Source organism: Rutilus rutilus, assembly GCF_951802725.1.
Source record: "Rutilus rutilus genome assembly, chromosome: 5".
NCBI lineage: Eukaryota > Metazoa > Chordata > Actinopteri > Cypriniformes > Leuciscidae > Rutilus > Rutilus rutilus.
The window spans coordinates 4,854,829-4,877,911 of record NC_140213.1 but is presented as its reverse complement, the minus strand read 5'-3'; the positions used below and the strand labels follow the sequence as shown (position 1 = coordinate 4,877,911).

The following is a 23,083-nucleotide window of genomic DNA, read 5'->3' as shown; positions in this document are numbered from 1 at the left end:
AGCCTATATTCACCTAAAATGTCTATGAATATCTTATGGCCTGAATCGAGGATTACCTGTGAGCCTTGAGGGACTCGTCGTGAGGGATCTTTTAGCATTAAACACTCAAAGAAGCCCTCAAAATAGCTGAAACCACAAGCAGTTGTCTTGATGCAATGTGTGGTTCAGGTGATGGATTTGATAATGTGAGAAACGCACAGTACTTCAAATCTCTTTCATCAACACTTCGGGATGCCAATGCTGCCATGTTAATGATAAAACAGAGCTCTTCTTTTAGTTCAGTTAATTTTTAGATTAGCTCAGTTATCTCGTCACTATGGTCAATAATTGTTTGCTTCTGGCTATGTGACTAACAGTGCGTGCGACAAGCAATTTGTCTGTCCACAGCAGACAGACACAAACAAATCAATCACAAATCACAGCCAATCAGAAGAGCACGTGGGCGGAGTCTCTCTACAAGTGTACTGCTGCTGTCTCTCACTCGTGATGAAATGGATAAGTGTGTACAAGTATGTACTCAAATAAATAAATATTAAATGATTTTAACATTACTCAAAATCTTAACACAGTGATCGACACAATCTTTGTCATGGACTAATTATTTGTTCACATTTTGAACAGGTCTGAGGTCAATTATCCATTGTCGCTTTCACTATGGTGTCACCCAAAATTATATTCAAACTCATTAATTAAACATACAAGTACCTAAGCTAATCACTGAGCTGTCAGTCATGATGAACCCGAAATAGAAACCATTGCAAAAATAAAATCCCCTGTCGCTTGTCGTGTATCACAGATGGTTGGGACAAAAACTCATGGAAGAGATACCTTGCATAACATTTGGTTAGGACACTGTGTAAAGCATAAGAGTCATCTACAATTTTTGCCATTGCTGATTTTCTCCCCATCACTATATGAAATATCCTGCAGGCTTCAGCAGGAATATATCAAACGCAAATGAAGCATCACAAGAGTTATATATAAATGAATTCAGAGTATATTCAGATAGTGAATTCGCCTGGTGAAGTTCTGCATCAAGGGTCGGCTGGAGTTCTGGAGCCAGTTGGTCACAGTTCATTTAGCCTAATGGTAAGTCTGCATTTTCTCATTTATGGGCTGTTGTTTTTTTATGTAAACACATGCTAGATGGATGTCATGACATTTGCATTCACGTCTCACGTCTTTTGCAGAATCTTGCGCTGCTTAAGTTCAAATAAGTTGAGCGTTTAAAAATTGCATCTCGAGACCTTGCCATTCTACTGTCCTGCGTCACTTTCTGTGTGAACCGGCCCTTAGTGTGTGTTAAGTTTGCCTCACTACTGATGTGTTGAATTAAACTGCAGGGTCTTCGCACACATTATGTGTCTGGGTGCACATACATATTTGTAATTATGACAAAGTAAATCAGCTAAATATGAAGAAACGGTCGTCTCAAGTGACATCCTCGCAGCTCAACCAAAAGTCATGATTTTAGCTATATTTACTGTAAAACCTTTACTAATGTTGTAACATTTGCAAGACAGCACACTCGTTTGTGTAGCTCGTGTCAGGTTGAACTCTCTTTCTCCTTGTAATGCAATGGTTTATGACACGAAACCATAAATGCAATTTGACAGCCATCAAATGCACTCTTGTGATTGCTTTGCAGCTCAATGAAAACAGAAGTTAAAAATCATCAAATTATCCCCGGAGGACATGAGCGCAGCTGCCTGATGTGTCGTGGGCCTGAGCACACTGAATCTCCAGTCTTTATGGAAATCATGTCAATGGTTATGAGAAGGGTTGTTATTGTTTATCAGCAAAACAAATGGAAACATTTTATAGCCGGAGGACATTAATGGTGCTGAAACATGATTAAACCCTCACATGTGCACTTTGCACATGATGACCTGTCAAAAGCACATTCAATTTTCTCAGTCTGTCAATCAAAGATTCAGCAAATGTTGTTGTAAGCCCTGTTTACGCCACCAGCGAACTGAACTGAATTTTCAATGAGTGTTGCCCAGCTAACAGGGAACATCCTCAGAACTTTAGTTATAACCTCAAAGTTATGAACAAGCGTAACGTGAATAGAATGTTTGTTCAAAGTTAACTTTTACTCGTTTCAGAATGTTCAGAGAACGTTCAGAATGCACATTCCCATAATGTTTGCAAAATGATCAAATGAAATTGTTCCTTTGACGTTCATATAACCAAGAAAAGTCATTTTAAAACATGTAAATAACTGGACGTTTTAAACGTACAGAGAACATTCAGAAATAATGTTTTTAACTTAATGAGAATGTTAATAAAACGTTTTTAGAACATATTTTTCGTTAGCTAGTGACTTCCAGTGGCATGACAAATAGTGACCTTTTGCGGATGTGGGCACATGACAAGGCTTTATGCAAATTCAGAGTGACTTGATACAAACTTACACTTTCAGATCTCACCTGGCAAAGCGAGTTTACAGGCAGTTTGCATTTTTTACACCATATCGAATCAAAATTAGGAAAAAACATGTTTAGGCTATAACTAAAATATCAGTGCAACTGCAAGTATAGTCACTCATTAGCTAACTTCGGCTATAAAACAATATCTTGATTTTGATAAGCATCTGCAAAATGAACAATAGCCGAAATAAATGTAATTCCCCACATTTCTGTAACCATGCTCCCTCTGTCCAAAACCCAATAGCCTACTTAAAAGATATGCCAAGGAACCTGAACATCTAAAATGATTACCTGGCAGTAAACCTTTCTGATTGGCTAATAATACACAAGGGCAGGCTGCTCACCTGACCCTTTTTCTGTTTACAAATCTGTTTATTTAATGCAGTTTTAAGTCCAATAATTCGGCCATTGTACTACTGTAACAGTTTAAATATATAAAAAAATGAATCGACGATACGTACCTGTCCAGAAAAGCTATACAGACACGTTGTTAATTAACATTTCCGAGATGTGTTTTGGCGCATTTGAGCTCTCCGCGCGCGCGCAGCGTGACAGTAGTTTATTTCTCCCTGACAGACTGTTCCCTCCAACAAACCGGGGAACGTTTAATCTTTCATTTGATGTGGTTAATGAACTTTAAGATTGTAATGGCACTTCGTATTAAATTCATTTCGCAGTCATGGTTTTAAAATGATCCTGTTGACCGTTTAGGTCAGAGATTGAGGTGAAAGGAGAACCGCGCTTTTCACGCTTCTCGCTTATCACAATGGTTTAAGATTGACAACCGAGCCCAGATATTCGTCACAGTAGTCTCAGCTGGCAATCCTTGTAGTTCATCATATATTTGGGAAAGCGGTGGGTCTGCAAGAGGGAAGGATGATAAAAATGACCGAGTTTCCCCTCAGCCAGCGCGCGCGAACAGATGCGCAATAAATGCTGCGCGACGTCAGGAGCCACCTGAGATAAATAGGTTGTTTTACAAAGACACATTATCTTGAGCTATTTTCTGTGCTTAATCATTCAGAGACACGAGCATTCATTCTAGGCTACTACAATGCCGTTCACGTTTATTCTGGAGGAGTGAGCAAACAGCTAGCTGAATAAGCAGAATGGCGCTCAATCTATTTGAATCTAAACAAACTCGAATCTTTAAGTAAACATTCGAATGTATTTAAAAAGCAAACAAATTCAAATACATATTCACACCGCGTATTGGAGCTTGTACACTTTTTTTCACGTATTGTACATGCCCCATGGAGCGAGTGCATGCACAATTATTGATTATGAATTTAAGTCTTTTATGTGTCGTTTAAGTACAAGTGAATCTGGTTTAACACCCAAACATGTCAGACTATGTTGCTAAGAAGCATATTAAAGGAGAGAATCGGACATAATGATTTATGTCATGTTAAGAACCGTGTGTCGTGCTCCACGATTTAAGATGAAAAGGTAAAAATGCGCACACTTACCCCAATGTTTTCAGAAGGCACTGAGCTTCTGCCACTCATCCAACAAAAAGAAAAAGAAAAAAAAGAAAAAGAAAAAAAAAGCCGAGCACTAAGTAGCCTTATGTTCCTATATCCTGAGTGCCAAGAAGCCAAAGCACTGTAGCGCGTGGCGGTCCCCCTGTCCCGAGCGCGAGCACATCACAATCTGAATCTGTCAGTGCAGCGGAGGAATTTCCAGCGCTCGCGCAGCGCTCTGCTGTTGGTTAATATAGTGGACGCCAGTGAATGCCAGAGACGACTATGGACCGGGCAAGCTTAATCAAAACTCTACGTCACTGCGGGTTCAGTTGATAAACAGAAAGCTGTAACGCGTCTCACAACGCGTCGGTGCTCATAATAAGACCAACTGTAAAAGGAAAATGAGGACAGATAGGCATAATTTGAAACGATAGTTCACGAAATGCAGTTACACTGAATAGCCTATGGAACGCGCAGACTGATATCAGCAAATAGAAATTGGCAGTATATATAGGCTATTAGACATCCACGATAGATAGATGGATGGATGGATAGACAGATAGATAGATAGATGAATAGATAGATAGATAGATAGATAGATAGATAGATAGATAGATAGATAGATAGATAGATAGATAGATAGATAGATAGATAGATAGATAGATAGATAGATAGATAGATAGATAGATAATCACTAATTACAAAAAAACTAAAAACAAATATATGTAGTCACTAAATTAATATGAGGTCATAAAAGATGTACACAGAAGAATCTGAAAAGTTTTGTTTCAAAACACTTTACATGAATTGTAATGTCACACCGCAGGACAGTGATGGAACTGCTTGAATTTTCATGTCTTCAGACAAAGTTTTTATACATTTCATTTATAAAACCTTACTTTGTGTTATATTACTGTATCTTGGTATTATAGATTTCAGAAAATTGAGGGTAAATTGGTTGAGGGAGTGACTTCTCTCTTTCTCTATCCTGATCATCGTAATCAAGCTCTAAATAAGTCTATCTATCATGGCTTATATATTTTGCTATTGGATTAAATGGAAACACAAAAATGATATTTGATGTCGTTTTAGTTCACCATTAAAGTTTTACCCATCTACGATGACTTCCGCTTCTGAAACCGTGCAAATAGAAGTTCAAAAGTGGTTCAATAGAAGTGCAGCTCATCTCTAAAGAAGAGTTTTTTTTTTTTTACACCCTATAATATATATTTCATTGATTTACAGGGAGAAAGTGGGAGAAAAGAGAAACTGCTGTCTGTATCTTTTAGTGGATTAGATGGCAAGACTAACAAAACCCAGCAGTGATTCTGTGTTTCCATTACAGATTCAGTATCTTCAGTAAGTACAACTAGTATAATTCAACCCCAATAACCATCAGCACCCACAAGTTTCTATAGCACATTCTCACACACTACACTGCAAAATATCCTCTTTTAACTTTCAGTCCCAAGTCAACACTAAGACATTAAAAGTTGCCTGAAAATGTGTCTCTTTAGGGACGTGCTTTTACGACATTATTTGTTTCAGTTTTATTGTGTAATATAAATGATGCAGAAGGCAGCATACAAGCAGCAGATGTTTAATCACAGCCTCTACTGACACTATTCTGAACACACATTTAATTTACTACCTTTTTAATGACTGATAAGAGTGTTATTGTCCAAACACTGATACGCGTGCGACGTGTCTATCATCCGTCTCTCCGGGCAGAGGTTGGCTGTTTAAGGTGCGTTATTCTGAACTGGTATAGAGGTATCCCTATGAAGGTGGAAGACTAGAGATTTGCTGTGATGATGGAGTGAGGAGCAAAATAACACAGACAGCAAAAGAATACTAAACAGCTTCGGCTTGAAAACCTCCGAAATTCAGTCAAGTCAAAGATGAGGAGCACTTGAGCTTTTTCCCAAAACTAGAGACACGACTCCCTGCGAGGAAGCCTGCTTTGATAAAATAATAAAAGTGAAAATGAGAGCACCATGGAAATCAGCCGTGAGTATCCACTGTACACACAGACAGATGAAAGAAACGCGTGTAGGGGGGTGCAGGATGAAGGAGGTGGACATGAGGAGACGTGACACAGACGGGATACGGACGGCATGACCCGCAGGCCCAGCGGCTCTTGGGAAAGGGCAGGCCGCATGATGAGACTCAGATGCGTTTCCGAGCGCTCTTTTATGACGAGTGCGGACGCCAGGGGCCGCATTAGAGTTATGCAAATCAAATGCAAATTTCATGTGTCACTTTAATGATATGCTAATGCCCGGTGTTATCTAAATGCCGTAAAGACAGGAGTCTGTCATCTAATTGGGAGGGACTGGTAAGAGTCAGGGCAAGGTGTTTTTACAGATGCATAAGATGCTATCGTAATTGACAGACCAGTCTGTGTGTGTGTGTGTGTGTGTGTGTGTGTGTGTGTGTGTGTGTGTGTGTGTGTGTGTGTGTGTGTGTGTGTGTGGATTACGATACAGCTGTGCTGGGGAACGAAATTAAATTGACAATCATTTCCACCTAATCCCACTGTCAGATAAGCAGGCTTTTTATCTCATCATCAAAGACACAGAGTGGCCTTTGTCAAGAGTACACACTCCAATCGGGTAAACTCTCCTGTGCAGAGTGATTGGAGGAGGCGCACAGGGTTCGACCCACGTGGGTGTAATTAGCGTTAATGGGATAGTTGATCAGTATAATTACTGAGGCTGCTGTTATTCTAATCGTGGGGATTTATAAGGGTGTCTGTGTCCTCTGCACATCAGCTACCTCTCATACTTCAGATGGTTAGGACCTGCATCGCTGATTATGATAATCACACGCCGCAATCAGGGCGCAGGCTTCTTTTCGACGCGAGTGCATTTGTGGCCGCTGTTCTCGTGAGATTGCACTGTAAAAGTTGTAAATAAAACAAAGATTATTTGAAATGTTTTATAGAAAATACTAGTGTAAAAATTCTTTTCAAAGTTGTAAATGAAAATTATACACTTTAAAATCCATTTTTTTAAGTTGTAAATAAAACAGATTATTGGGTTATGTTATACAAGAAAATACTACCCTGTAAAAATTATATTTCAAAGTTGTAAATGAAATAAAGATTACTGTAGTATGATTTACAAGAAAATTATACACTTTAAAATCTATTTTTTTGAAGTTGTGAATAAAACAGACTATTGGGTTATGTTATACAAGAAAACACTACTGGGTAAAAATATTTTTCAAAGTTGTAAATAAAACAATGATTATAGGAGAATGTTTTACTATAAAATAATACACTCTTGTAAATAAAACAGTTTCTTAAAGTATGCCTTACAAGAAAATACTATGCTGTAAAAAAATATTTGTTAATCAAAAGTTAATCAAAGATTATTGGTAAATCAAAGATTATTGGATTAGGATTTACTAGAAAATACAACACTTTAAAAAATATTTTTTCGAAGTTGTAAATAAAAACTTTTTACAAAAAAATACAATTTTACTGTCACGGGTGGTTGCAGGAAGGCAGACGGAGACGAGGATATAATTCCAAAACGAAGGTTTATTGGTAATTAAACACAGGACGGCAGAACAGGTAGCAACACACACTAAATTTAACTGAACTGATAATGACAGTAACCATGGAGACGAAGGAGTGGCAGGGGAAAAGAACAAAGGAAAACAGGAACAAATCAAAACACAAACTGAAAGTCCAAACATACTCTGACACGTGACAGTTTATACTTTAAATTTTCATATTTAATTAATTGTGTTATTGCTGTTTCTTTGTAATTATATTTTAGATTTATTGCGATTTATGACGAGAAGGAAATCACATAGATAACCTTGTGTATGCGTTTATGAGTTTATGAGTTTCCGGTGGTGGAAAGATTGTGTTTCCAGACCACTGCTGAGAGAGCATCACCATTCAGACCAGTAATCTACAGTGAGTCTACTGTGCCAAGACCTTCTCTCTCTGAGCATCGGTCGCCCATCATGTCTGTCTGGCATAGCGAGTCTATATGTCATCTGAATGATCTTTATTCACTGTCCATTTTATCTGTGATTATGATCTCCTCTCCACCTATTCCTAACAGTCATTTTCACTTGACATTTCTCTCACAATTCCCAACATCCTTCACTGTCACTATCCCTATGTCTCTCAATTCTAATGAAAGCCCATTTTCTTAAATATCACACAAAATTTTAAATTTCTTGTTTCCTCAAACCCTTCCTGGACCACAAAAGGAGATATTATACAGAATGTTCGTGCTGCTAATAAGTGAAAGTGACGGTTAAGTATGGTAACCCATACTCAGAATTTGTCCTCTACATTTAACCCATCTAAGTTAGTGCACACGCATTAGGAGCAGTGAGTAGTGAACACACACACACACACACACACACTGCAAACCGTGGATACACACACCTGGAGCAGTGGCCAGACATTTTTTTCAGTGGCACCCGGGGAGCGATTGGGGGTTAGATGACTTGTTCAAGGACACCTCAGTCATTTCCTGCCAGTATTGAGAATCGAACCCACTACCTTCAGGTTACCAGTCAAACTCTAACCAATAAGCCATGACTGCCCCCAAATAATAAGCAAATGGTAACAGCTGCTATCAAACTCCAAAACACTCTCCAAAAACAGGGTATATTTAAGTCTTTTAAAGATCTGCACAGATAAAGTTAACACTGCATGTCCATACAGAGCAAACCCATACAATATCCACATAAATCTCAGAATGTGTCTCAGATTCTTTTACTTAATTCTACTACAAGATGGACAGAAAGACAGACAGATAGATAGATAGATAGATAGATAGATAGATAGATAGATAGATAGATAGATAGATAGATAGATAGATAGATAGATAGATAGATAGATAGATAGATAGATAGATTTGTGTGAAGATAAGACCAAAATGTAAAATCTTCGCTTGAAATCTTACCCTTCACGGAAGCTATCAAATATTGTTTATTTACATTTAAATATGACATGCCAAGATGTGCTGTGCCAGGTTTGACGATACACTTTTGATCTCAATGAATTTCAAATGTGACATGTCTAGATGGGTTAATAGCAAGGGTTAGATAATGCATAAGGGTGAGAATGCAATGACAATTTTACCTTTAAATCTGCAGAGGCTGAAAATGAACACATTAAATTATTTGTCTAAGGACAATTTCCTTTTCAGACCATTGCATTCATGAAATAGAACCTCATTATTGTTAAGAAACAAACACCTTTTGTGTCCTTTATATATTTGTATTATTTATATATCTCAATTCCTCCATGTTTGTGTATACATTTGTTTGTTAGCATGTGTGTTTTGTGTGTGTGTAGTCATCCAAACCAGAGGGATTACTCAGATTTGTAATTAGTCCAACGGATGCTTCAGACAACTTAATTATGCTCCTTAATTAACATGCAGACCAAATGGAATACCAGGTGTTTGGTCTCCACAATTCAATTAACGCTCCTTAACGCCAGTCGACCTGCATGGCAGGGCAATACATGCAACAATTATGGATCAGGATTAGAACTGAGACATAGCTGAGTGACATATCAGAGGACATTATCATATACAAAAGAGGCATAATTTACTGCTACTAATGGCACACAGAAGGCCAGAATCATTCCTGGAATATGGAAGCTGTTCTAATGATCTGTGGAAATGGGACTGAAATGCACATCATTAGAACGAGACTAAAAACAAAGCCATGAGGCTGACTCAACAGCGGGAACAACGTTTGTGACATATGTCTTGTGTTTTCAAATGAAATCGTAACATTATCCTTTATTATACACACCAAATCTTGTGTTAATTTGTGTTAATTTTATATTCTAATAAATCTGGTTCTTATTACTATTGCATCCAGCATCAAGACGAGAATATTCATACTTTTGAGGCCAACAATTGTTTGCTTTTTTCATTTTTCACGTCTGTACTAATAAAGTCAAATATACCGTACTTCCTCATCTAAATGCTTTACTAGCTGGCATGAAAACGGCGATGAGATGCCAGGCCCTGTGGTCCTGCTGGCCAGTGTGAGAATGCACGAGATTACTCTGGCACAGACTGCACACCCACACCTATATCAGTGTTGTACAGAAAGACACCGCATAAGACCAATGAGAAAACATTAAAGCGCCACTATCGTGTTTTTTTTGTGTGGATATTACCTTTCATGTAGTGTGTAATATAGCTGTTCATGAATGTAAAAGGTCTGAAAGTGCATGATAAATCTCAGTTTGGCTTAAAATTCTTGGTCCATTCTCGTCAAAGTTAGAAGTGTGTTTATTCCCTGTGTATTCTACTAGTGACTCTCTCCTAGTGATTTAAAGTATTTATATTTGTTAATCTGTGTCATGCATCTCCTCAACACCAGCATTAACCCGACAGCAGAGAGTTCCTGCACAAACCTATGTAGGTTTGTAACAAATCTCTTCATTGGCTGTCCGTGAACAGCGTCTACTTTGACCCTCAAACACTGTAGTTGTAACTGAGGCCTGGAAGAGTTTGGTTTATGTTGTCGACATGTCGAAAAGACACTCTTTTCTGCACAGCGAAAGCAAATCCACTTTGCATGCACTTCCAAAGGATGAGGAATCGCAACGCTATCTCACGACCAATTCGTAAGAATTCATACGTTTTCATTACCAAATTCAGATATGGTAATGGATGTTTCGTTTCTGACATGACTGGGCTATCTGACCAATCAGAGCAGAGTAGGAAAGGAGGGGTCTAGAGAAACCAGAATCCTTTATCGAGCCGTTTTTAGACATTGTGAGAAAAGAGGTGATGCTGCAATGTATATTATGTATATATAATAATATATATAATGCTAATCGTAAATTCTCTAAGATTATTATTCACGTTGGCACTAATGATGTTCGACTCCGCCAGTCGGAGATCACCAAAATTAACATTAAAGAGGTGTGTGAACTCGCAAGTACGATGTCAAGCACTGTAATTTGCTCTAGCCCCCTTCCTGTTTGCAGGAGTGCTGAGATACTTTGTAGATTGTCCTCACTCAATGGCTGGCTGTCTAAGTGGTGTCCGCAAAATAATATAGAATTCATAGACAACTGGAAAAGTTTTTGGGGCAGACCTGACCTGTTGAAAACAGATGGTATTCATCCCTCCTGGGATGGTGCTGCTCTTCTCTCTAGCAATATGGCACATAGTCTTAGAGCTCAAACATGACAATCTGGGGCTCAGGTCAGGAAGCAGACAGACTGGCTAAACCGACCGTCTGCTAGCTGTCTCACGTCACTGAGGTCAGATAAATCCCATCACATAGAGACTCTTTCACCGAGATATCATCAAATAGAGACTGTGTCTTTTCCCCGAATAAGGACATACTAAAAACTTCCAAACCCATCTAAGGGTACATTTTTTATTGATGTTCAACAAATATAATAGAAATGAGCAAATGATAAAGCTTGGGTTGCTGAATATTCGATCCATTACTTCAAAAGCACTTATTGTTAATGATATGATTACAGACTATAACCTAGATGTGCTGTGTTTGACAGAAACCTTGCTAAAACCAAACGATTACATCACTTTAAATGAGTCACCCCCAAGATTACGGTTATAAACATGAACCTCATCTGAAAGGCAAAGGAGGAGGTGTTGCTGTAATTCATAGTAATATTTTCAAAATTACTAAGAAGTCTAGTTTCAAATATAATTCTTTTGAAGTGTTGGTGCTTAATGGAACAATATATAGTGTAAATGATAAACCACGTATTAGATTTGTACTGGCTACTGTACAGGCCACCAGGGCACACTCTGTCAGTTCAAATCTAGACTAAAAACACATGTCTTTGGCCTAGCAGACACATAACACATTATAGACTTCTATAATTCAATGTTAGGCTGCATAGTTTAGGTCAGCCGGAACCGGGAACATTCCCCATAAATCCTGATGTACTTGTTACATCATAAGAAGGATGGCGTCTACGCTAATATTAGTCTCTCTGTTTATCCGAAGTTTACCGCAGTCCACCGGATCCAGGCCGTATCCAGATCTGATGCACCTGGACATGATGACAATGCAGTCCTGAAGTGTCAACCAGTCCCTCCCGTTTACTGAAGTCAGCTGGATCCCGGTCGTATCCAGATCAGATGGTGGACCTGCACCTGGACTCATCCATGACGCATCCCTGAAGTGCCAGCATCATCAGCCCTGTGAAGGCCTCATCGACACGACAGCCATCGGCACTGATCCTCAACAAACTTGTCTCCATACCGGCGTGACTCCGACCTCCAACCAGATGGAACTGGATAAATATTCTGAATGTTCTAATCCAATCTGACTTCTGACCTGTAATGCTGCCTGGATCATAATCATACACTGTTCGCTCATTGGCCAAAGGAGAACTGAACAACTGAGCCTGGTTTCTCCCAAGGTTTTTTTCTCCATTCTGTGACCTGATGGAGTTTTGGTTCCTTGCCACTGTTGCCTTGGCTTTTGGCTTGCTTAGTTGGGGACATTTAATATTCAACAATATTATTGATCTGCCTAACTTATGTTGGACGATGACGCAATTTTCTTCTAGAAACAAACTTTGTTGTATTATTTTCATGTTATCACTGTGAAGCTGCTTTGATACAATCTGTATTGTAAAAAGCACTATATAAATAAAGGTGACTATTATGTGTTGCATGTAAACTTATTGTAGGAGACTCCAAAACAAAATAAGTAACCTTTAAAATAAAAATAAACTTCGGCATGAATTAAAAATTGACTCTATTTTCTAAATACGTACTATTATAAATAATTCATCCATGCATATATTTTTGAGCTTGTCATGTTTAATAAAAAGTCATAACTTGATCTCCCAGTGAAACAACAGACTTGACTTTTCTCTGGTGATGTACACTGTAAAAAATGTTTTTTTTTTTTTTTTTACTTGTAAATACAATTATTTTAGTGCATTGTAAGCCTTTCTTCTCCAAAATGCACATTTCGTTCAATTTGTTATTGCTGTTTCATTTGTAATTATTTGTGAAATGTACTAGCAATATCTGAGTGAAAATTGTTTCAAAGTAAACACTCTCAGAAAAAAAGGTACAAAAGCTGTCACTGTGGTGGTACCCTTTCCTATTATGTACACTTTAGGTGCTAATATGCACCCTTAAGGGGTAAATACGGTACAGAGTTGTACTGTCCCTTTTGAAAGGGTATACCGCCCCATTGATTGTACTTTTTTTCCCTGAGAATGTAGACCAATTTTTTTCAGTATATGTCAGATTTTTCCAATCATTTTGTACAAATTGTACATTGCCGTTCTCACACAGCGGGTTTGCCATTGGACCAAATGTAGTTTGCACTGCCCCATGCCAATAGTCTCTCTCTGACGTAAGGTAATACGGGAAATCAATGGAGTGTCCTCTACGGACGTCGCAGTGCTGAAGCAACTACATATATCCTTTATTGTGTCACATGTAGTGTACTGATGACTCATGCAATGGCAGTAACGGCTCTCACAAGAGCCATTCCAATGCAAAGCTTGCATTATATTGGGTTCACAAATTAATCTGTGCAGAAATGTGCTGCACAAACTGTTAAGGTCAGGCCGAAATGATTGGGGACCTTGTTAAAAATAAACTTCAGGCACTCTTCCCTAATGTTGGGATGCTCTGGAAGGATATGCAGTGTAGCTTGTGCAAAACACAATCAGGAACAGCATGCTTTGGCATTTTAGTTGCTCTAGTGTTTAGGAGTAACAGTATCTTCAGCCCTTATTCCCTCGCAGTACAGTATGTTTTTATAGTAGATCTGTCACATTTGTGTTCTGTCTGAGTCTTGTTTTCAGTAGTCAACCTTTGATGTCTTCCTTTGTTCTGTTTTCCCACCACTCCTTTGTATCTATGGTTACTGTCATTATCAGTTTGTATCGGAGCCTGAGTCTGTTCCCAAGCCGGAATCTGTTCCAGAACCTGAGCCTGAGCCGGTTCCTGAATTGCCACCCAACCTCCCTCTCCCACCTCCACCGTGGCCCATCAGTCCACCAGCTCCGCCGGGCTCCCTCGTCCCCCCGGCTTCACCTTGGTCGTTCGTCGGCCTGCCCTCGCCTCGGGACTATACTCCTCTGGCTTCGCCTGGTCCCTTCGTCCCTCTGGCTCTGTTTGGCTCCTCACTCCCTCCAGCTCAACCTTGGTCCTCTGTCGCTCTGGCTCCACCGCTGCCTTCCGGATCCCCGCCTGTGCCTCGGTCGCCAGAGCCGTCGGCATTGCCATGTCCCTCAGGATCCTCAGCATCGCCCTGGCTCGTCGGCTCTCCGGCTCCATCCGGGTCTCCACTTCCACCTGCTACGCCTCCGTCAGTCGGCCCCCTGGAGTCGCCAGCCCTGCCTCCGCCATGGCTCCTCCCTCTGTCGTCTCCGCCCTGGCCGCCTGCACCGTCTGCTCTGCCCTGGTCCCTCCTGCCTTCTGTCTGCCCTTCACCTACTCTTTGTCAACTTCCCGCCCTCCGCAGTTGATCCATCAATGGTGCGAGGACACGTCTTGCGGGTAGGGGAGTCACAGTTGTGTTCTGTCTGAGTCTTGTTTTTAGTAGTCACATGTCTTCCTTTGTTCTATTTTCCCGCCACTCCTTTGTATCTATGGTTACTGTCATTATCAGTTCAGTTTTGTCACCTGTTTAGTCATCGTAATTTGTATCACCTGTGTTCTGTTAATCAGTGTTCATCTGTGTTTGTATTTAGTTCCATTCTGTTTCAGTCAGTCTTTGTCCGATCTACGTCGTTAAGTGTGTGTGAACCCTCTGCCCGTCTTCTATGTACCAGTTTGATTTATATTGTGAATAAAAGTTTGCATTGGAACTTTTGACTCTTCTTCGTCTTCTTCTGCCTGCACCACACCGTGACAAGATCAACATTGAATTCTCATTTTAATAGGTAAAGCAAAATTTGATTTCTCACGACCTCTGTAAGGATCAATTCATCAAATGTACCTGATCTATAACATTCACCCAGATATTGTGCAACTAAGCAGATATAGTAAATAAAATCAGAGCTAAAGACAGTTTAAGGTTAAAGTCATGTTTGACCACAGTAATGCAACACTCTGTAGCCATCGCTCAGACTTGTCTGTGGATGTCTCTATCAAAGTTAATCAATCCTTATCAATAATAAAACAGAGTCCAGACCGGAGCCGAAATTCATTGGGAGTGTCAATTAACTCTGTGCATGTAGAAAACTAATACTCAACTGGATCTGTCAATGTCTTTTAGGCCTCATTAGCAAACAGAAATTAATTATGTATGATCGCCTTTTAAATCAATTATAAATTAAACCCTGCAATGGAAACAGCAGGTAGCAGGAATCAAAGGAGCAGAAGGAGAGAGGAGAAAGTGTGAGTTTCAGCTTCTGTCATGGCACAAATGGCCTCCATAGGAATTGCAATAAAAAAAGAAAGAAATTCTTCCACCATCATACTTTTATGGTTGCTTTTTAGCTACTGATATAACTGGAGTCTTCATCTCATGAGGGGACATAATATTACATTCTTTTGTGTAAAATGTTTCTTAATGAGGAAAAAATGGCAGTGCACCTTTAAGACCAGCAAAATGTCGCAGCTGATGGCTCATCGCACCGATGCTAACAGACAACGATCTGCAGATGTCACAGGGCAGAGCAGGAGTGAGTCTAAAAATAGCCATGCATTACTGTACCCACGTTTCCTTTACTTCCTCGCTGCCCTCCCTCCGAGAGCCACGTGCATGTCTCTTGTTGGCCCGCTCATGGGCTTTAGGGCCCACTATCATTTATTAAAATCGGCTGCAGGTTGCTGTGCCATTAGGAGAAACACTTTTCCTGGTGCTCTGGCAGCATGAAATTATCAGACTGCAACTCAACATGACACTGAAAAATAACACTAGGCCAATAAACCAATGATAAAGAAGAAAGAGAAGTAAAAAAGCAAGAGATTTAATCTTTGGGAAACCTCTTTATAAGCTATTTTTTGTGTTGAAATTTACTATTGTGTATTTTTAAGGGCATGATGTGTGATAATGCTAATATAATGCCTATTGTGTTCATTATGCATGGTTGACAGTTAAGGCCCAGTTCCGTGTCTCTCTCTTTCTTTACTTGCCAGAGCCCGACTGCAATGAGAAGAAAAACATGTGAGTATTACGGTTGCGGATTAAAATTCAAATTGTGTTGCATGAGTTTATCTCGCCGACCAGAGAGAGAGCAAGAAACAGAGAGCGAGAGAATGTGAGGGAGGAGAGGAAGAAAAGCACTGTGCTCTGGAACAACAAACATGGGATATATTTGAGACAAAAACACAGAGGATGCCTTCAGGTTTAATGTGTATATGTGTCAGAAGTTGCAAAGGTAACTCTACTTGGAGACACTTTGCCCTCCATTGACACCTTTCACTCTCTCACTTTCTATTTCTAGAAGTCACTATCCATCCATCCATCCATCCATCCATCCATCCATCCATCCATCCATCCACCATCCCATTAGATTATGCAACTCATCCATCCATCTCATTAGATTATGCAACTCATCCATCCATCTCATTAGATTATGCAACTCAGGCTCATTGGAAATATGTGCAAAATTTCTGCAAAATTACATTGCTTCTTGTATGTTTTGTAACACTTTCAAGGTGAAATGTCTTGTGACTCAGTGGTGACTGACAGGTTAATGCTCTATCGTTTTTGAAAATAATGTACCACCACCAACCCTAAACCTGACCACATAAGCAAATGTGAGATAAAAATGTATTTGCTCTATTGCAAAGTTGCTCTATTTCCCATGCTCTATTAGCTTACTTCTACAGTACATGTGTTTGAGGGATTTTTTATTGAGTGTTGCGACTCGAGCGACTGCATCACAAGTGCAATGCTGTGCAGAAAAGCAGTACATATGGAGCTGATTATATGATGCAAATATCATAACATATTAGTTTACAGATAATGCATATGGTAAAAGAGTTTTGAGTTCATAACATAGTATTGTGCGAGAAAACGTGTGAAAAAAGTCTTTATTAATCAATAATATGCCCCTGTGATCATAATTTGTTTGAAAAGGAGTAAAATTTTTGGTGTTTTAATGCCACTAGTGTTTATTTTAGCTGGATGCTGCACTGAATTGTATGTATAGGTAGATTTTTCTAAATGAATTGTAGGGTGCATTATCTACACCAGCTGCATAAAACAACCCCAAGAAACTTTTTGGAAACTGATTAACATTATACTTGGAAAAGGAAAGTTGGCGGAGTAAGTTATTACATTTTGATGAAAGATAACGAAGATCAGCATTCTTTTCTTTTGCACAACATTCTTTTGCATACTAATCTCTCAGAACATCTTTATCCCAGACTCTCCAGACTCTGTCTGTTGTTCACAAACGCAGGAAGCAGGCCAGCAGACCACTCAAAGTATTAATTGACAGTCATTGTAGACCAACATAACCGATCTCTGCAAGACCTGCCAGACATCAGACCACCTCGTGCCAAACCACGTTGGGGCATCATGAGCAAGAGTCAACGTTTCTTTGTGTTTGCTTGTGTGCGTGTGTTTGTATGTGTGGGAGTGTTCGCCAACCTAAACCCCAGCTAATATCATTACCAGTCATGCTGCTCCAATATAACCCCACTATGGAGACATAAAAGACCTCAATCAATTCAGGTCTAGACACTACTGGCCAATCAATAAACACATAACATCACAAATAAAATGGAAAGCACAAAGAATAGCTTCAGGTCTATATGGTGAAGGCTAAAAGAAAAAAGGAGGGAGAGAAGAGGAAAAGCAAGAGGGGGAATTGGCAAGTCCTGAGGGATCCATTTGTTTGTTGTAATCGGTTATGATGATCTCAGATATGCACCTGCTGGAGTCTCAAACATGGATAGAGCAAACTAACAGCATCCCATAATCAAACATGCACTTATGCTGTGTATTAACAGCGGGGGCAACCTGCTGGATTTATGGCATAATCCATGGTACGCAGAAACAAATCGTAAGCAAAGGTCGCTGGGTCACAGCACCTATTCGTTTACATTTATCCGTCCTCATTGCAATGGCGAGATCATTGCATTCATGCGCTCAATAGACATGACTGTGATCGGTTACAATATTCAGCGCTGCAACCTTTGATGTAAATAGATCTAAATATAATGCTACAAAAACACTGTTCATAGTTAATCTCGGCAGCTATAATAGTGTAAATGTAATAAACGTTTTCAAAAGAGTTCCACTTGTAATACTTATTTCATATGAAATGGTGATAGCCAATCATAGCAATGAGCATTTACACTGAAGTCTTAAGGAGACACATCCCTTTAAATGAAGTTTAAATAAGAGTAGATTTGGACTTTAATTTCTAAATTACTTTACATTTGCTAAATTAGGACAACTATAACAATCCTACAAACATTCTACTGGCAAAGGAATTCAGAACACAACAAATCACAAATGGTTGACATGAAGTGCACTGTATAGAGTCTAGGAAGCAATTTCGGACACAGTTTTCGACTTCAATAAATACGCACACGTGGACTCTTGACACAGACTCTGAAACTTTAGCTCAAGTACAACAGAGTGTCGTCTAATTATCTGTTCATTCAGTGGGGCTTTATTTGCCACATTATGCATATTTACTTCCTGACCCCCTCCACACATGAACATGTGGCTGAGGTAACACACCAGACAGAAGGCTGATGACACACATGCACAAGTCCTCCAAACACTCATATCCACGAACACACTAATGAAAGCATCTCTTCATTACCTTTATGACCTCAATCAGGGTGAAGATCCCCCCAACCCACCCTCATTAATTATCTATACACACACACACACACTGAAACACACATCCTCCATGTGTCCTTCCTGTCCCATTCACAAATTATTGCAACCTCGAGGACCACTTCACTATGTTAAAGAAATAGTAGAGGCTTCATATAAATTCTTATCATCTATGTCATTTATAACTCTCATGTCGTTTCAAAACTATTACTTTTTTCCTCTGTGGTACACAAAGAAGAAGCCTTTTGGAACAGCAGCAACTCAGCCACGAAGTGGAAGAAGTCAATGTAAAGTCAATGTCACTGAATGCTGAGGCACATGGTGCTTAAAGTCATCAACACTCTGATGATTCCATAGAGTTCCAAACTTCCACTGGCATTAATACCAGCAAAAAAACTGTGCGGCAGGATCTTCATGGAATGGGTTTCCATGGCCGAGCAGCTGCATGCAAGCCTCACATCACCAAGTACTGTACAACACGTGTGTAAAACAGTGTGTAAAACACGCAGTCTAAACCTGTTCTGGGGAGTGACGAATCACAGAACACACTTCTTTGGTTGGCGATCTGATGGGCGAGTCTGGGTTTGGTGGATAGCAGGAGAACATTACCTGAGTGACTGTATTGCGCCAACTGTAAAGTTTGGTGGAGGAGGGATACTGGCGTGGGGCTGTTTTTTCAGGGGTTGCGCTAGGCCCTTACTACCAGTGAAGGGAAATCTTAATGCTTCAACATTCCAATACATTTTGGACAATGCTATGCTCTCATCTTTGTGGGAACAGTTTAGGGAAGGCCCTTTTCTATTCCAGCATACCTGTGCCCCAGTGCACAAAGCAACGTCCATAAACACACGATTGGATGAGTCTGGTGACTGACCCGCACAGAGCCCTGACATCAACTCCATCCAACACCTTTGGGATGAACTGGAACGGAAATTGCGAGCCAAGCTTTCTCGTCCAACATCAGTGCCTGACCTCACAAATACTCTACTGGATGAAAGGGCAAACATTCCCACAGAAACACTTCAAAATCTTGTGGAAAGCCTTCCTACAAGAGTGGAGACTATTACGGAAACTAAAATGTTTTTCCTCTATGGAATACAAAGAATAGATTTTAAAGACTGTATGGAAAAGAGTGGTGCGAACGATTAAAGCATACAGTATCATTCTCAAGCTGCATATGAGGAATTATCATTTCCATGCAATAAACAAATCTACAATAATTAAGCTAATCAGATGGCTTCAGATATCATCATTCCCAGGCAGAATAACAGAAATTACTTTGTGATATGGCATTTAAAGAAATAACACATGACCTTTTCCTGTTGCTTGATTACAGGAACAATTTTTACTTACAAAACATCCTGCCACCCACCCAACACCCAACACACAGACACCACAACATCTATTTAATCACAGCCATCTCTCAAAGTTAAGGCTGCAGTTAAGTCCACCTATACACAAACGCATCGGTGTGTGCGATGAAAAACAACTTGTACTCTTACACCTGCACACTCAGCACCCAGTCAGCCACTACTGTTTTTACGACCCCCCCACCCCGCTCATTGGCGTATCCCTGCGGCATACAGAAGTGCTGGCCTTTCCATTCTCATATCTCTCTCTCTGCAAGCACTCAGCTATTAAGCCTCTACCATGATGGGTGGTGGCAGTTTAATGTATTTATGTCTAGGGGAGAAAAAAAACACAGATTTTGCTGCCCCCTAAAGGTGTGGAGGGGAAGTAAGCAGAATGTTATAATTACTGTAACATGGTATGTGACAATGAATACAAATCAAATAAATAAATGTATGCATTTAAAATTAAATAACTTAAAAGGTTACACTTTATTTTGATAGTCCAGTTTAGACATTCTGCTAACTATAAGTAACTTTTCAACTACATGTCAACTAACTGTCATTAGAGTATTAGTAGACTGCAGTAGATTGTTAGGTTATGGTTAGGTGTTAGGGTTTGGGTTAGTAGAATAAGTTGACTTGTAGTTGCCATGTTACTTATAGTCAGTAGAATGTCTGTTAGGGGACCAACAAAATAAAGTGTTAGCAGATATTACAGTTTTTCTCAATTGTTTACACACAAATACTGGTACTTGAGACACAATGACCACAACATGTAACTCATTCACCAACCCCCTGAACCAATTCTGCTAAACTACAAGCACAATTCCTGCTTTACACTCAAATTGCTGTTCTAAAACACACTTTTTTCAAAACACTACACCCAATTCTCTGCTTTTGGCACAATTTTCATGCAGAAAATCTCTTGTTTTCACAAGGAACACACTGCCATTCAGATATGCACACTGACTCATCACATGGGCAAACACCCGTCACACAGTTTTACAATTAGCAATCAGAGCTTTAGCATAAAAGGGCCACAGGTGAGCTCTTCAATGGAGCAATTATGGATGCCAACATTGGAATTCTTTTTTTTTTTTTTTTACTGTAACTGTATACAATCAATTCTTCTGTTGTTTTGTATGTAGACCACTGTGTGTGCAACTTTGTGTTGGTTGGGATGTACACTGTGTACATTGTTTTTGTGGGAAAAATTAAATATATTTGTTACCGTGTATTTGTGTGTTCTGAGTATAAAAACAATATTCTCAAATATTTTACAGCACACTTATGTATGTACTGTCTGTAGAAAGTGTAACACTGAACAAAAAAAAGGCCTAAGTCATTATGATGAATGGAGAAGAAGTGTTTTCCATTCATCATAGTGTTTTACATTGAGCACATCAGTGTTCAACTGGTTCTTATAAATGTCTATTCATATGATGGTTTGTGTGTGTCATTTGAAAACAAAATACCATTTTGAGAAGAAATAACATTGTTTTGAATGTAAAGTTTCATTTTGCAGGAGAATTGAGGGGTTTTGCCCATTGTGTGTGTTTTTTTGGATTTGTGTGTAGAGTTCTGAGAATATGAGGCATGCTTTCAGAAAATGTGTGTAAACAATCGAGAAAAACTGTAAGAAGAAAGTCTACTAATACTCTAGTGACAGTTAGTTGACATGTAGTTGCAAAGTTACTTATAGTTAGTAGAATGTCTAAAGTGGACTATCGAAATAAAGTGTTACCAATTAGAATATTTCTAAACAACATAACCCAGTTTTTTTTTTTTTTCTAGATCAGAGGAATTTATGACAAAAAGATAAACAAATAAATAATATATACATACAGGGCTTGTATACATTAACACCCGCCGCCTGCCAAATGTGGGTGGATTTCAGCAGTGGCGTGTGACGCAGTCACTCCTACTAGCCACTTCGGCGGATTGAATTTTGTATATAAAATCCATACATTTTTCAATTGTAGTCTTTTAAAATGCATTTGAAATAATAAACTAGTGTTGTTAAAAAATCTACAAAAATGTTGTTTTTCGATAGGCCAACATATCCATGCTGAAATATCTGAAACTCTTAAGTTCAAGTTCACTGTATGTATTCCTGCAATCAAAAAATTAAACACTTAAGTTCCAATACTCCAATTATTTTCCGCAGAATAGATACACGAGACCAGCTACGCTTTCTGGCTCTCTCATCTCTCCGATCTACACACAAACCCACCTCCTCTCATTTTCCTTTGCGTTTTATGAATATTGCTGGTGTTACAGGGTTTGAATTTCGCCGTGGTATTGCGCATACTTTCCTGCAGATTTTGTGCTCACACCCAAAATGCGCGCACATAAAGCCGCCTCTCACTACTAAATTGAGTTCTTTTTCACTGCTTATTGTGTTTAAACAGTCAAATACACACAAAATAACGTCAAAATGCTGGTCTTGGCGAGTATTCACGTAAACACAATCAGTTATGATTTAAGTGAATGTAAACAGTTGAGAAAGAAAATGCATGTGTAACAGTAGGCTATAATGGATCCGTGCGCCATGCCTTAAAGTGACAGTAGCCTAATACAACTGCTGCCAAATTATGAGATAATATTAAAAATAATTATATGGCATTTGGTATCAATGTCAAAACTGTAGCCAGTGAAAATGCTGAGTGGCTAGTAACTTTGGAAAGCCACAGTGGCTGGTGAGCAAAAAGTTAATGTCAAGCCCTGTAAACATACTAGATAAAACCCAACAGGCAAAATATTACTGAATATTAAATCCACTGTGATATCACAAATAAATGTGACTAATATACAGTATTAATAACATTTTTAAAGTTTTATAAAACTGACTGAAGGATTACAAATTTAAGAATCTATTTCAGATATGCTTCCTTACATAACATCATGGTGAATAATATTGTATTTAGCTTTAAAGGTTAAGATGATGATATCACACGAATGATTCTGCTCAGCAAAGTTGCAATTCCTGGCAATGACTGCAGCAACGCTCAGCGAAGTCCTCAATAAAGAATAACTTCTGCTTGAACGATATCCCAACATCTCCTGG

The 23,083-nt window shown here is 39.2% G+C and overlaps 1 protein-coding gene across 5 annotated transcripts in view; it reads right to left on the bottom strand.

Annotated features, from left to right (window-relative positions):
• sphkap (SPHK1 interactor, AKAP domain containing) overlaps positions 1 to 23,083 on the bottom strand; it is a 134,713-nt gene that overhangs the window by 48,525 nt on the left and 63,105 nt on the right. The window contains exon 1 of one of the 5 annotated variants that reach the window (XM_084409062.1): positions 3,902 to 4,256. The exons of 2 other annotated variants lie outside the window; for them this stretch is intronic. The gene's annotated coding sequence lies outside the window, so the exon portion shown is untranslated. Of the gene's footprint in view, positions 1 to 2,893; positions 2,991 to 3,901; positions 4,257 to 23,083 lie in introns of those variants that run through there. 2 more of the 5 variants (XM_084409065.1, XM_084409063.1) reach the window with 2 other exon arrangements.